Here is a 7,755-nt window from a genome sequence, read left to right as displayed (position 1 = left end):
GAAGGAAGGAAGGAAAGGAAGGAAGGAAGAAAGGAAAAAGCAGAGATGGAATGAGAAATAGAAATAGAGAGAGAGAGAGAGAGAGAGAGAGAGAGAGAGGGAAGGGAGGGAGGAAGGCTGACATTAAATTAATTATTCGTGCTCGCTTTGGCAGCACATATACTAAATTAATTATTCATCCCAACAGAGAAAAAGAAAAAGTGATGTACTGAAAACAGATGCTACAAAGTGATCTAAAGGCATTAGCATTAACGTCTGTTTAAGACTTGGGGGCAGGTTTTCACCTGGAGTACTAATAACATGAAATATTTCACTGCATTTGAAGGGCAAATATTTATCTGACACAAATTCTGTTTAGTGAAACAATTTATGGCTTGTTAAATATTCTGTTTTAAGTTTTTTGCCTCAGCATAGCCAATTAAAGAAAGGAAGAAAAGAGATATCGCTTATAATTAAGAGATATGCTTGCCTTCCTGAATAAGTTTGCTTTTGTCATATTAACTTAACAAACATTATATACTAAACTTAAGGCCATCTAATAAAAGTCTTTCTTTTAAACATAATTTTATTATTTATATTCATTGAACTCTACTATATAATTTTATTATTTATATTCATTGAACTCTACTATAGAAGGTGATTTTTTTCTTTTAATTTAAATTTATTGGGATGACAAAGTTTAGTAAAATTACATCGATTTCAGGTGTACAATTCTGTAATACATCATCTATATATCACATTGTGTGTTCACCACCCAGATTCAGTTGAAGGTGATTTTTTAAATTCACACTGTTAAAAACCTGTATTTTATCCCTCCTAATCTCCCCCTCAGTTCATTTTCTAAATTGCAGTAATTCTTCCAGCCCCACTTCCCTCCTCCCACTTGATCCCCTCCATTGACTAAATTCTGCTTTCAACTATTAGATCTTCTGTTACTTTTGAGATTCCTCCAATATTTCTTTGGGGTCCTCTCCTACTCTCAATATTCTCTTTCCCCATCTCCTACTGCCTAGCACCTGTGGAAGAATTATTCACACTTTCACAACATCCTCAAAGGCATGGTGTAGAGGGCAAAATTTTATCAGATGTTTTATGGGTGAAAGGAGTAGAACATTGGTGCCAGGAAGTTCAGTAACAAGGATCTCTCCTGAGTACACACACACACACACACACACACACACACACACACACACACACTTATATTTCCAGGGACACCAATTGTTCTGCAAATAATAGGTAACATTTGTTCATTCCCTCCCACATTCTGTTAGAAGTTCTCACTTTCATACATTAATACACTTATAAAGACCCACTTGAGCAGATGCCCATCAAACTAAAATATAAAAGTAAGTGCTAACAGAGGAATTGAGTTTCAATGATCCAGGCCCTTATAAATTTTAGACTTTTTGAAATTCTTACAATGGAGGGAAAGAACTTCCAGAAGACTATTTTCTTTCACTGGAAGTGTTAAGAAATAGTAATTCTGGGAGATTATGTGATGGAGAAAGGAAACAAAGCAGAGTGAGAAGAGACCTTGTCATCCACTCCAATTCTTCTGCCTCTTCCCCAAACTGCTCCTCCTTAAAACAGAAGAATCAAAAGAGAATGCGTAAACTAGTTAGTTTCTTAAATTAAAAATAACCTTCTAAATTTGATTTGAGCATTTACTGTATCGTCAATCTTAAACGATAGCTATATAAGATGTGTTGCATTTGCTCACTTACAAAAATTTCATCAATTCATATATAGGCCAAGAATTACAAGAAAAGAAAATCTGTGACTCACCACCAAGATTTTCATAAGTCTTCCTTCAAACGTCAAGGATCCAGTTCCTATAAATAACCTGTCCCCTGATCCTCGGATCCCATGCTGCTTAACATTGTAAGTATGCATGACTTTACATTTATGTAGCCATTACTTTTCACTATTCCGTGCTCCAGAACTCACCAGCCCTCTTGTTTTTTTCAGAACATATTTTTACCCTTAATGAACTCATCTTGCTGATGGCCATATTTTTGATTAATGTGTCCATCATGCTCCAATATTTAGATCAAAAACTTGGTATGTTCTGTGAATTCTTCCTTTTCTCATTCTCCCAAATCCAGTTATCATACCCTATAATAATAGTGACCAATTGTGAATGCCTATTCTGTACCTAGCTGTGGCTATATAAAATAGGGTCACATTTACTCACACTGCATTTTAATTTTGTAAAGAAAATGTAGCTTGTTGTTGTTCTCTAATACTGCTCTAACTTTTCCTTGTAAACCCTGTTAGAAAGACAGAAGAAAAAAAGAAACTAAATACTAGTCCAATCTAACCAATGCAATAATTTATAATGTCCCTTTAGGTATGTGCAGCCTCTTGGGGTAAAAATGTTCAATGTCGCCTATACCCACCTTTCTCCACTCCTCTCCCAGATGGCATCTTGGTGATGCCTCCTCATGATGAGAAAGCTAGATGGGATCCGTGGACAGAACACTGTATTCTCACTGCTCATTGGTCTGTCTTCTGAATTAGTGACAATGGGCCAGCACTGGACTCATCTCTGGGAACTCTGTTGTATCTGCTTCTGAAGTTTGTGACTTATAACTCTGACCCAGTCATCTGCACTGCTGCTCTGTTCTCACTGGTGCTGAAGACCCGCCAATGCTCCCAGCTCCTATTGGCCACGGGCTTAAATCCTTCATCTGCAGCCCCTACTGTGAGTCACCCTGTTCCCACTGTGACTGCACCAGTGGCAGGACCACATTGCCACTCTATACAGATGTTTTCTGAGACCCTCTGTGGGCCTTTCGGACTTTCTGATTACAGTTTACAGCAAAATCAAAAACAGCTCAGAAAATGTAAACGAGAGCTCTCCTTCTGCCTAAAGAGTTGCTTTGGTTGAGTACTGCCTACCCTCTCAGATCCCGGCAGCGAGAGCCTTGAGTCAGTCATCTCCCCAGAGGACAAAGAGGCACTCGGGGATCTTTACCCCAGGCCCTACTGCCTTCCTCCATCTGCTTCCTCTTTCCACAACCCTTGGAACTGAAGCAGTCAAGTCTTCTCCCCCTTTCTCTTCCTGGGCAGCTAGGACCTCTGTTACCTCTTGATTTGTTAAAATGGGAAATAAAGGAATGTCCCCCCCATAATGCCTGTCTTCTGTAAGTACAATGTTACCACAAAATTTTATTTTGGATGCCAGATTATTAAGAGTAACAATTTATTTTGCTTTCCATCCCTGCTATAGGTACACCCCACCCTACACACACACACACACACACACACACACACACACACACACACACACGATGTATGGTAAGAGCTGATCAGAGAAACATTTATGTATCAGAAAATGCAAAACTACAGGCACATTTGTATTTGTTTTTTCAAACTATTGTACACATTGTACTCATTGTTCCTAATCCTCACCACTTTAAAAGCCTGTTTTAACAAATAGAGATTAAGTCATTATCCTGTGCTCACACAGTAAGTGACCCAGTCAGGATTCAAAGCCAGGCCTGATCAACTTCAAGGCTCAGACTCTTTGTACTATACCACGAAGCCTCTCAGGTTAGGTTCCCATTCATCCCTTCCTCTCTACTGCTGTAACTCTTCTAACCAGGGCCTTGAAAATCTTTTCCTTGAATTGTAGTAGCTTCCAAGTTGGTCATTTTCCCTCTAGTCTCCAACATCACCATTTCTCTTTCATGGCTACCTGGATTTTCCTGCAGCTCAGTTCCAGATATGACAGTCCTCTTTGCTCAAAAAAACCTTCCCTGCCCCCTTGCCTGCAAAATAAATTCAAAACTCTTAGCAATGTGTAGGAGATGATTTGCAAAAATGATCACAACTCCTCTCATTCCTGGTCCATACCCCTTTGCCATATGACTTTGTCACTCTTCCCATTGAGACGGGAAGTCTATTGCTCTGCCCCTGGAATCTGGACTGGACTTTGACTAATAGAACATTAGAAAATGTGACACATCTGAGACTCTGCAAAGTGCTTGCACATTGGAATCTTGCTATCTTTGGTATCCTGAGTCAAACCATGTGAAGAAGCCCAAGCTTGCATACTGGAGAATGAGACCTAGAGAACGAAGCAGAGCCTAAGCTCTCTAGAACACAAGTCAGCAAACTCAAGCTCACAGACCAAATCCAGCCAACTATCTGTATTGGGATAGCCAGAGATAAGAATGGCTTTTACAGAAAAGCATTAGCAATCAATTTGATGATAAGGAACCCTAACTTTGAACACCAATTAAATATGTTTTCCTTCATCCAAAAAGAAGTTCCGTTTTCCACATTAGAAAACCTGTATCACAAAAAAAGTTATACTCATTATTATTTTATTTTGAACTTTGTCAATAAAAAATATATAGAAACTGTTTCCTCTCTTGTTATATATGTACCTACATAATAGACTCAGTTTTGCCTTTTGGCCTGCAAAGCCTGAAATATTACTACCTGATCCTTTAGAGAAGAATTTTGTCATGGTCCAAAACGACTAATCTGCCAACCACTAGACATTGTAATATAGCCATTCTAGAACCCCCATCCAGCCACACTGCTAGCATACCGCAGAAATCAGCTGATCCAACCCAAATCAGGTATACTACCCAGCCAACCCTCAGAATCAGGAGAAATAAGAGGTGTTTTCTGTTTTGAGATATAAGTTTAGGGGTGGTTTGCTGTTCACAAAACATGCAAGAAGTTTCATAAACCGGCTTAGGGCCCTGTGTTCACCTCACATCTACACCACATTTAGAAACCTCAGATTCCTTTCTATAATATTTCAAAAATCCATTCTATCCTCTTAGATTCCAGCCTTCCCTTATTCTAGAGCATAATTTTTCCTCACCACTTCTTTTGGAGTTTTACTCACATATGGCAACCTTTACTGTGAAGCCTTCACAGGTCTCCCAGCTACATTTAATTGCACACTTCTCTGATATCTACATACAGCCATTTTTTCTAGATGATAAGTTCCATGTCTTTTTCATCTTTGTGTTCCATATACTTGACTGTAACATTTACCCAATTGTATGTCTCCATTCTACCTTCACAGCTTAGTCTCCCATGAGTTGTGACATACACACACTTACATCATAAGTGTGTGTTCACTTAACTATTTTATATCATAAAGGCTCTTGAAGATATCTATACTTTTTGTTGCTCAGTTTAATATTTTAACCTTCTAAAAAAATGCACTTTAAGAAGTGTCATCCTGATATTACTCTCAGGGAAAAGTTATTCTTATGAATTTACTTGATGCATCAATTTCTGGTTTGAGACTGTTATAGGAAACAAATTTGAATTATGCACTGCATTTGGATGAGCTCAAAACATGTTGCTTTGTGAGAGGGATGAAGGGGCAGTAACTTTTACTCTTCCTCACTCTCTTGTGCTCATTGTGTTATCTCCATATGTCCCCAAACACTTTCATTTTCAACCTGTATTTTGCCCTGCAGACGTTTTTCTGTCCTACTACTTTATTTTTAAAAGTGGTTTAGGTACAAGATAACTATGATTCACAAAAAACGGTTGCCTATTAAAAGTGTATCATCCGACTCTCCACCATCTTCCAATAAATGATTTCCTTATAGCCCACCCATGCCCACACATTGACTGTCACATCCATTCTTCCATATATGTTGATGCAATAAACCTCCCTTAGACTGAATTTTATGTCCCAAAGTTTAAAAAAAAAAAAGGAATTGAACTGATATATTTTTCTATCTGTGAAAATTATTTGGAAAATTATTCAGTTTGAGATGGAATGCATCACAATTTTTCCATTAAAATTGACTTTTTTTTTTGAATGTTAAAGGCTTTTAGCTTAGTGACAGAGTTTTCAGGGGAAGAGAAAAACAAATATATATACATATATTTAAATATATTTTTATATTTTTAATTATATATAAAAACAAATATATATATATATATATATATATATCTCCATCCTATCATTTCATATTCTTTCCTCCCTTCTTTCTTGTCATCCTTTCCTTCCTTTTTATTTTTAATAAGCATTTAGGAATGACTAATATATGCACAGTGACCAAACCCTTTTTTCAAGGCTCTCTGATGCTTTAATGCAGTGGTTCTCAAGAGTTTAGGGCAATAATTAAGCCCCACCCCAACCTGATGAAGAGTATTTGACAAAGTCTGGAAACAGTTTCGGTTGTCACAGCTCAAGAGTGTGCAGAATGGGTCTACTACTGGCATACAGTGGGTAGAGCCCAGGGATCCTGCAAAACATTCTACAATGCACAGGGTAGCCCCTGACAACAAAGAATTATCTGCCCCCCAAAGTCAGCTGAGAAATCCTGCTCTAAGGCATCCTATATTTTCTGCCATAGGTCATTGTTCACAGTAGAATATTTTTCTCTTGTTATTCTTCTTGACTTTCATCTCAACTGTTGAAAATTCTAAACCTGTTTTTAAGCCATATGAAATATCATTCTCTTTGTAATGCCTTTTTCATCCCTACTACTGAATAGGATGTCTCCTTCTCTTGAACCTCACAATATTTATTCTGTGCCTTTCTCACAGATTATTCCAAACTACTGATCTCTGATCAAATTGTTTCCTTCATGAACTTAGTGTTATATATTGGACCTTTGGGAAAGTCTCTTAATCTCACTGGGTCCCAATTTTATCATTCACATAATAAAAGGGAACAATGTAATGCCTCTAATACTGTTTGCAATTCTCTTTTGATCCCCTTCTTATCGATAACGTGTGATCTCTGTCCCCACATACCAGTATTCAAATGAATCCTGTCTCTGAAGGATTCTTGTTCTAACCGGTCACACCAGCACCTACCATCATCCATTAAAATTCTTTTCATAATAATTATAGAGCTCTAGATCAGATTTGGGGGGAATTGAAAAAATCAAAGAGGTGACTAAGAAGTTATTGATAGACACATAGAGATTACAGTGGTTTAAATATGAATATCCAAAGTGGTTACAAATATCTAGAGGAGAGGGCTACACCTCTATTTCATTCTATATTTTTAAAGTCCTTTAATCCAAGTGGAATTTAAAGCACTGTCCTACTACTTATCCCTATAATCTGTCTGCTCAGTGTGGTTTTGTGAACCCTTATAACAACCTATGTATTATGTAAATAATGAGGTATAATATCATAAAAAGCGAGATAATTATATACCATTTAAAAGACATAACTAAATTGTTTACATTTTTTAATCAAAGTGGCAACATATTTCAGCTTTATGTTTAGCCAAAATAGAGATTTGGCAAATAGGGTTTTTTTGTCAGTCTATTTTTAATTTTTTAAATAAATCGTTCCATGATTAACCATATAGTGTCTTTCAATTAACTGCACCTCACAGTGTTCTTCAGAAACTCTAATTACACCTTAGATTATCATTCAGAACACCTGCTCTTGTGGGTTTCAGTAATTTCAGCCCTGACTATTTTGACATAAAGAGCTATAATTATTGAGAATTTTCTGGTTTTCAAAAAGTATTCTGTGCCCCACCTTTTTAGCTAACTCTAGCCTGCTTTATAAACCATGATTTTTTGCTTACTGAAACTATTATCCATCATCATTCATCTTGGGTTACTAATTTAGGGAAATACAAAGACTTAGCCTGAAAGGCAAGACCATAAGAAGTCCAATGTTCCCACTCTCTATTTATATGACTTATACCAGATTACCACCATATTGGAAAACAAAAAAGATGAATCTGTGCACTGGATTCCTAGAAAGCCAATTCTCCTACCTAATAACATCATTAGAAAA

Source organism: Rhinolophus hipposideros (assembly GCF_964194185.1).
Source record: "Rhinolophus hipposideros genome assembly, chromosome: 9".
Classification (NCBI taxonomy): domain Eukaryota; kingdom Metazoa; phylum Chordata; class Mammalia; order Chiroptera; family Rhinolophidae; genus Rhinolophus; species Rhinolophus hipposideros.
The sequence above is the reverse complement of the archived record's forward strand: the minus strand, read 5'-3'. Positions refer to the sequence as shown.